Source organism: Piliocolobus tephrosceles, chromosome 13 (assembly GCF_002776525.5).
Source record: "Piliocolobus tephrosceles isolate RC106 chromosome 13, ASM277652v3, whole genome shotgun sequence".
In the NCBI taxonomy this organism is placed as follows: domain Eukaryota; kingdom Metazoa; phylum Chordata; class Mammalia; order Primates; family Cercopithecidae; genus Piliocolobus; species Piliocolobus tephrosceles.
The window spans coordinates 119,336,560-119,344,696 of record NC_045446.1 but is presented as its reverse complement, the minus strand read 5'-3'; the positions used below and the strand labels follow the sequence as shown (position 1 = coordinate 119,344,696).

At 47.1% G+C, this 8,137-nt stretch overlaps 1 protein-coding gene across 1 annotated transcript in view; it reads right to left on the bottom strand.

The window, feature by feature from the left end:
- The window catches only part of LOC116418419, a 36,790-nt gene that overhangs the window by 20,777 nt on the left and 7,876 nt on the right, over positions 1-8,137 (bottom strand). The gene's annotated exons all lie outside the window — the stretch shown is intronic.

Here is an 8,137-nt window from a genome sequence, read left to right as displayed (position 1 = left end):
CTGCCCCTTCTCAGATCTCAACCTCCGTGTTGGGAGATCCACTGCTCTCTTCAAAGCTGTCAGACAGAGTCGTTCGCGTTTCACAGGCTTCTACTCCTTTAGCTGAGCCCTGTCCCCAGAGGCGCAGTCTACGGAGACAGGCAGGTTTCCTTGAGCTGCTGTGAGCTCCACCCAGTTCCAGCTTCCCAGCGGCTTTAGTTACCTACTTAAGCCTCAGCGATGGCGGGCGCCCCTCCCCCAGCCTCGCTGCTGCCTTGCGGTTAGATTGCCGCAGACTGCTGTGTTTGCAAGGAGAGAGGCTCCGTGGGCGTGGGACCCTCCCGGCCAGGTGTGGGATACAATCTCCGGTGTGCCGGTGTTACAGCGCAGTATTGGGGTGGGAGTTACCCGATATTCCAGGTGTTGTGTGTCTCAGTTCCCCTGGCTAGGAAAAGGGACTCCCTTCCCCCTCGCGCTTCCCAGGTGAGGCGATGCCTCGCCCTGCTTCAGCTCTCGCTGGTCGGGCTGCAGCAGCTGACCAGCACTGATTGTCCGGCACTCCCGAGTGAGATGACCCCAGTACCTCAGTTGAAAATGCAGAAATCGCCGGTCTTCTGTGTCGCTCGCACTGGGAGTTGGAGACTGAAGCTGCTCCTATTCGGCCATCTTGCTCCGCCCTTTGTCGGATTACGTGAGATTTTAAATATCGAGTGCTTAAGGACTCACGACAAATGTTCAGTCAGTGAAAGCCACTATTATTAGAGTAACGTTTCTAAAATTCAATACATTTCTGAAAGCTATCTTTTGAAATTACCGTCAAACCCTTTTATAAGCCACATGCAAAAATCATGAGTTTTGTGTGTGTACATGTGTTTCTTGCTTTTTTTAAGACAGAGTGTCACTCTGTCACCTAGGCTGGAGTGCAGTGGCGCCATCTCGGCTCACTGCAAAATCAGCCTCCCGGGTTCCAGAGATTCTCCCGACTCAGCCTTCAGAGTGGCTGGGATTACAGGTGCGTGCCACCACATCTGGCTAATTTTGTATTTTTAGTAGAGATGGGGTTTCACCATGTTGGCCAGGTTGGTCTCGAACTCCTGACCTCAAGTGATCTGCCCGCCTCACCCTCCCAAAGTGCTGGGATTACAGGCGTGAGCCGCTGTACCTGGCCTGTTTCTTGCTTTTGCTAAAATGATATTATTGTATCTGAATCTCAATTTTATTAATCAGATATAGCTAAAATGATATTTAGATGTCTATAAAAGTCAAATTCGTTGTTGTCTTTTTTTAAAAAAAAAAGGTTTGCAGCCACTGACTATATGTTCCAGTTACTTAGAGAATTCCAAAGGCATTGTTCAAAACCAAAATTTTGTATAAAAAGCATTTACATCTTATACAAATATCCCAGGTATGCCAGGCATGGTGGCTCATGCCTGTGATCCCAACACTTTGGGTGGCCAAGTGGGGTGGATTGCTTGAGCCCAGGAGTTCAAGACCAGCCTGGGAAACACAGCAAAACTCAGTCTCTGCAAAAAATACAAAAAAATAGCCAGGCATGGTGGCAAATGCCTGTAGTCCCAGCTACATGGCAGGCTTAGGTGAGAGGATCTCTTGAGCATGGGAGGTCAAGGCTGCAGTGAGCTGAGATCACACCACTGTACTCCAGCCTGGGTGACAGAGTAAGGCTCTGTTTAAAAGAAAATTAAAAAATCCCAGGCATTCTCCACAATATCTAGCAGAAAGTTGGACACAGTTGTTCCTTCCTTAATACAAATTATCAACTACTTATTGAGGGATGATAATTGTAAAAATCAGGTCTTCTAAGTCCGTGGCATAGAATCCCAAGAAACCTAAAGTTTTGGAAGTAACCCAACCTGTAAGATCAGTTAAACTGACATTCTGGATGGCTCCAGGGGATGTCAGGAGATTAATATTCCCTTCTAGACCTGAGAAGTTTAATTACTACTTCACAGTCATTTTTCCAGTGCTTAGTCAGAGAATGTCCTTGAAAGGTCACTTGTTTCACTAATAAATACTGCCAACTCTGCTTTTTCAAGAGTGGATTATGATTAATTCAATCAGCAAGCACTTTCCAACCCCTCTCATGTGTAGAACGTAACACTTGACACTGTAGGAGTTACCAAGCGCATAGCACATGCATGACCCCTGATTTCATGGGGTTTCCAATCTAGGGGAGACTAGAATCTAGAATTCCGATCTAAAATCTTTCAGTTGTAGTCAGTATACACAACAATAAAGTATGGATTATGATACAATTCCTTGCTGACTGAGTAGTAGAAATAATGCATGCTATAGAAAGACACCTGTGGATGAGCGTCGTTATGGAGGCCCTAGAATCAAACTCAGCCCTAACAGACAGACACGCTTTCACTAGACAGAGAGAATGGGAGCCAGTCTAGGAGAAGAGACCATTACAATAATGACAAATGGTACAAGGGGCATTGGAAAACGGAGAGTAGGCCAATCCACTTACATAGAAGTTGAAGTAGGGGCATAGTGGTTATAAGATCAAAAAGACAGTCTGGAGGCTGGGCGTGGTGGCTCTCGTCTGTAACCCCAACACTTTGGGGGGTCAAGGTGGGTGGACGCCTTGAGCCTAAGAGTTTGAGAACAACCTGGGCAACATGGTGAAACCCAATCTCTACAAAAAAATACAAAAGTAGCTGGGTGTGATAGCGTGCACCTGTAGTCCCAGCTACTTGGAAGGCTGAGGTGGGAGGATCACCTGAGCCTAGGGAGGTGGAGGCTGCCGTAAGCCATGATTGCACCACTGCACTCCAGCCTGAGCAACAGAGCAAGATCCTGTCTCAAAAAAAAGAAAAAGAAAGGTAGTTTGGGACTACGGTGTGACCAATCTGAATAGCAGAAGCAGGAATTCATACTTTATCTAGTATAGACTAAGAAGTGATGCTCTCACGTGGCACGTTGTAGGAAGCTGGGCAAAGATACAGAAATGCTGAACAACTGATTGTTTTTTGTTTGTTTGTTTGTCTGTTTTTAATCGAGTCTTGCTCTGTTGCCCTGGCTGGAGTGCAGTGGTCCAATCATAGTTCACTGCAGCTTCAACTAACCAGGCTCAAGTGATCCTAAGGCCTCAGCCTCTGGTGTAGCTGGGACTGCAGGTACATGCCACCACGCCCAGCTAATTTTTGTACTTTTTGTAGAGGTGGAGTTTTACCATGTTGCACAGGCTGGTCTCAAAGTCCTGGGCTCAAGCAATCTGCCTGCCTTGGCCTCCCAAAATGCTGGGAGTACAGGCATGAGCCATTGAGCCTGGCTGAAATGCTGAACTTTTAATGGCCCTTCTTGGTTCATGGCCAAGAACAAAAAAAAAGAAAAAAGAAAAAGGAAAAAAAAAAATCAACCAGCTCTTCTGACATCAGCTCTGTAGTCAAAAGTATTCACAGGGGAATGAATCTAAATCTTCTGGCTTTAAAAAAAAAAAAAAAAAAAAAAAAAGACTACAACTTGGGGATTAGCTGTCCACTTCAGTCTTCCATGTTCACTCTGGCCTGTCTGACCCAGAGTCATCAGCATGAGCAGCTGAAGCAGGAAAAGCAGCAGAAACTCAGAGCTGCTGGTGGCTGGAAAGAAATTGTTCCTGGCAATGAAATCTGCCCCATCTATGCCTGGGATCAAGCAGTGGGATTAGGTGGTTTGCTGGGCCCCACAGCTTGGTCTCTGGTGCTGTCAGCAGCCTTTAATCAAAGCATGACTGTGTAGCACGCAGTGGTGGCTGGTTTATGTTCTAGATATTAAATGCAGGCTTACGCATCCCTCTATTTATACATGCACCCAGACCTGCTGGATAGCTGCCATTCCATTCAAGGGAGGTGAAATAAAACCCTCCTGTGTAGCACACTGAGACATACACCACACATTCCTGGAAGCAGCAGGCAAGAAAGGGTTTGACCTCCAACCACAAAAAGGAATCCCGTAGGGGAAACCGCACAGTGGCCTAACAGACCACAAAGAGAAATCTATTTCAGAGGGTGGAAAGCTGGTCTTGGTGAAGTAGTAGGAGGGATTTTGAACAAGTCACACCAAGTTAGAAGCACAGGAAGGCAACACAAAGGGCACAGGGGGCACCACCTGTCTGCATTTGCATCAGCTTCATTGTCAAACTTCAGTCTTGTCAAAATCCTGCCCTTGGGAGACCACCTAGGTCTAGCTTCATTCCCTGACTTATCGAGCTCATCTGCCAACAGTCCTTCCCCAGAAACTGATGGTTTCTACCCAAGTAGAAAAGCAGACTGCAGAGGCCAACAAGGTGGGTTGCGTGGGAACTTGCTAAACTGAGTTTGACAGCCCCTACCAAGACAACTGGCTGGCAGCTTATGCTGACAAAATTCACTGCTACAAAGACCTTTAGCTCCAAACAACCCACCTCCTGTTGCTTTCTGGTTCCCTACCTGTGAGCATCCATAGACAGACCGTATTTTATTTTCTTGGTCACCTCTTTCCTAATGCTTTCCCAGATTACTGGAACTGAATGTTTTCTTCCTTTCTTTTTTTTTTTTTTTTTTTTTTTGAGACAGGGCCTCACTCTATTTCTCAAGCTGGAGTGCAGCAGCGCCATCTTGGCTCACTGCAACCTTGACCTCCCATGCTCAAGAAATCCTCCCACCTCAGCCTCCTGAACAGCGGAGACTACAGGTGTGTGACACCATGGCCAGCTAATTTTTGTATTTTTTGTGCCAATCAGAAAATCTTTGAATCCACCTATGACCTGTAAGCCCCACCCCACTTCAAGTTGTCCTGCTTTTCCAGACCAAACCAATATATACCTCACATGTATTGATTGATGTCTCATGTCTCCCTAAAATGTCTAAAACCAAGCTGTGCCCAACCACCTTGGGCACATGTTCTCAGGACCTCTTGAAACTGTGTCTCAGGGCCCGGTCACTCATAGTTGGCTCAGAATAAATCTCTTCAAATATTTTACAGAGTTTGGCTCTTTTCATAGAAAATGCAATATGCCCTCAATGAAAACTTGTTGAGTGAACGAATGTACAAATCAATGAGTACATAAAGCAATAGTGAGTGAGTGAATGGATGGTTAGATTGTCAGTATTGCCCAGATTTAAAGAAAAGGAAAGTCACTCCAGATGTTGATCAGGTTGAACCTCTTGCCTTTACTTCGGTTAGTCATTATTTAGTCTTATTTTACAGAGGAGCCAACCAAGGCTAATGTGGACGAACACCTTGAAAAGGCCACAGTGCTCATCTCCTAATGTAGAGCTCTTTATTCTATACCATTCTGCACGATACTGATATCTGGTTTGGTTGGTTTCAGTATCCGGTACACATATCATGGGATTACCTTCAAGAAGACCAGGAAAAATACCCTACTTTGTTTTATCCTCTTCTTATTAACCCCTTCTTAATTTCTTGTCTTTATAGAGAGTAGAGATGAACGTATACTTGTGATAGGAAGATGCCCTACTCTGTTGTTGTTTGTTGTTGTTGTTGTTGTTGCTGTTGCTGTTGAGGTGGAGTCTCGCTCTGTCACCCAGGCTGGAGTGCCATGAGTGGCTGGATCCCGGTTCACTGCAACCTTTGCCTCCTGGGTTCAAGCAGTTCTCCTGCCTCAGCCTCCCAAGTAGCTGGGATTACAGGCGCCTGCCACCAGCCTGGCTAATTTTCATATTTTTAGTAGAGACAGCGTTTCACCATGTTGGCCAGGCTTGTCTCAAACTCCTGACCTCAAGCGATCAACCCACTTCGGCCTCCCAAAGTCCTGGGAGTTTGGCGCGTGAGCCACTGCGCCAAACCAGAAGATGCCCCACTCTATAAACAAGGCAGACATGGTCTAAACAAGTCTAAAATGCAAAAGTCTTTCAACATCAAACATAATTCCCAGATTTGAGTCCATGGACATGGCAAGGAGGAAAGTTTTATCAAAAGAAATTGCCAAATCATGGGAATGTGAGAAACAAATCCATCACAGGTGCTTCGTCAGTTCAGCTGGCAGGGCCAGGAAAATAGCTGCCTGCAAGTATACCTGTCTCCTCTAGCCAAACCACCACCAGGATTTCCATGGCAGGTAGCTCCCTGGACTTGATTCAGAGCCTACAAATGGAAATTCCAGGGCAAGCCTAGCCTTCTTGCCGCTGGCAAAGTGCCACAGAAACGTTGCCACCCTCTCCTCTCCTGGGCTCCATCAGAGACGTGGGCATCAAATGGAAACAGCAGAGCTTCTAAGGACAGAATGGACTCAGGCTTGGTAGCGGCCACAGGCCTCAAGCAATGCAATCGCCACCACTAAACATGCCCGTTCTGATGCTGCAGGAAGAGTGAAGCCTGGGCTCCAGGGAAATTCCTGGCAAATGTTCTCACAGTTTGATTTGTGAGAACAGCAGTTCCTGATAAACGCTTCAGAAAGAAGATAGTAGCTATTAACACCTCTTGGACTGAACCCTGCAAGTCCTTCGACAGTCTTTCAACATGTTAGACAAAGGTGTGCAGAAAGTCAGAAAGATTTACTGGATGGTGGGGGTGAGAGAGCAGCCTGGAGGCAGGAGATAGTTCTCGCCCACCCTTTGGAAGAGGTCAAAAGCTAAATGGTTTTCTGCCTTTATTTCCCTAACTGTAAAATAGGGGTGACCCAGGGTTTGGATTGTTGTGCCTGTATGTAAAATGCCCAGTGTACACTCTGTAAGTGTATGCCAGATGTCCTCAAGCCCCATCAGCCTGGGGTGGTGACCCTAACAGAAGAGTCCCAGGGCTCAGCCCTCATCAGTAGAAGCCTTCCTCATACCCTGCCTTTCTGGTTCCAGGAGCCCCTGGCCACCCCACGGGTGCTCTGGTAGGTTGCTGGAGCCTGTCTCCAAGGGTCCCCAGGATACTGCCCTTCGCACGACTGCACCCATTGGTGCCCTCCTCTAAGCCCCACAAACACTGGTGCGCTCCAGTGCGCTGCCCTAGTGTGCTGCGCCAGCACCCACCTCACTGAAAGTAGGGAATCTGCTCCTCCTAGTTTGTATTACATTCTTAGGCTGTGGCGCCCAGCAGGACCAACTGAGATGCTCATATTATAGACCCTTGAGTGAAGCATCTGGCCAGTTTATGTAGTTCATGAAAACTGAAGAATGATAAGGTTCATGAACTTGGGGAAGGAGAGCTTCATTTCTCATAAAAGGTTGTGGTCTGCAGGGTGACCATTCGAACAGGCCGGGAAGCACAGCCTCCATCCAGAAGCCAGAAACAGGCACTGTGCTGGGCATGGTGGCTCACACCTGTAATCCCAGCACTTTGGGAGGCCAAGGTGGGCAAATCACTTGAGGTCAAGAGTTCGAGATCAGCCTGACCAACATGATGAAACCCAGTTTATACTAAAAATACAAAAAACTGGCTGGGCGTGGTGGTGGGCACCTGTAATCCCTGCTACTTGGGAGGCTGAAGTGGAAGAATCACTGGAACCTGGGAGACAGAGGTTGCAGTGAGCCGAGATGGTGCCACTGCAGTCCAGCCTGGGAGACAGAGCAAGACTCCGTCTCAAAAAAGAAACAGGAACTTCAAGGGTCAGAAATACAAAACAGGGATTTATGCTGAATGGCCACATATACATATTCAATAAGCTATAGGAATATTCATGAAAGGAGAAACATGCACATGCACAGTTGAGCTTCATGCCTCTCCACAGGACCCATGTTCAAAACATGGTGGCATTACCATGATCCACTGATGGAGTATTCAGCCCCCTGATCAAAAGGTGAAGCAGAGGACATGAAGACCCCCACTGCACATCCTCCATAGACCGGCCGGAACCACTCTGTGGTTGCTGGTCTCTGATCAGTAAGAAAGTTCAGGCAGTTGTATTAAAACTGCAGAAGGGAGGGTCAGAAGTCAGTGGTTGGTGGAAATCAGTAGAGTTCTTTTGAAAGGGCCGGTTTCTGTTTAGCCCTTAGGGAAGAAAGCCTAATGGTAGTTAGCCAGGGATGGGATACAATGAGGCATTTCTGAGCTTCCATCCCATCATGGTCAGGAACTTAGCTTCCAAGGTCTGTCTGGGGTCCCCTTGGCCAAGACGGGGTCCGTTCAGTCAGTTGGGGAGCTTATATTTTCATTTTTACTTCTCATTCTGTAAGGATCCCTGAAGGGTTGGGGTAAAAGACCATTGGAAAGGCATTTCCCATGC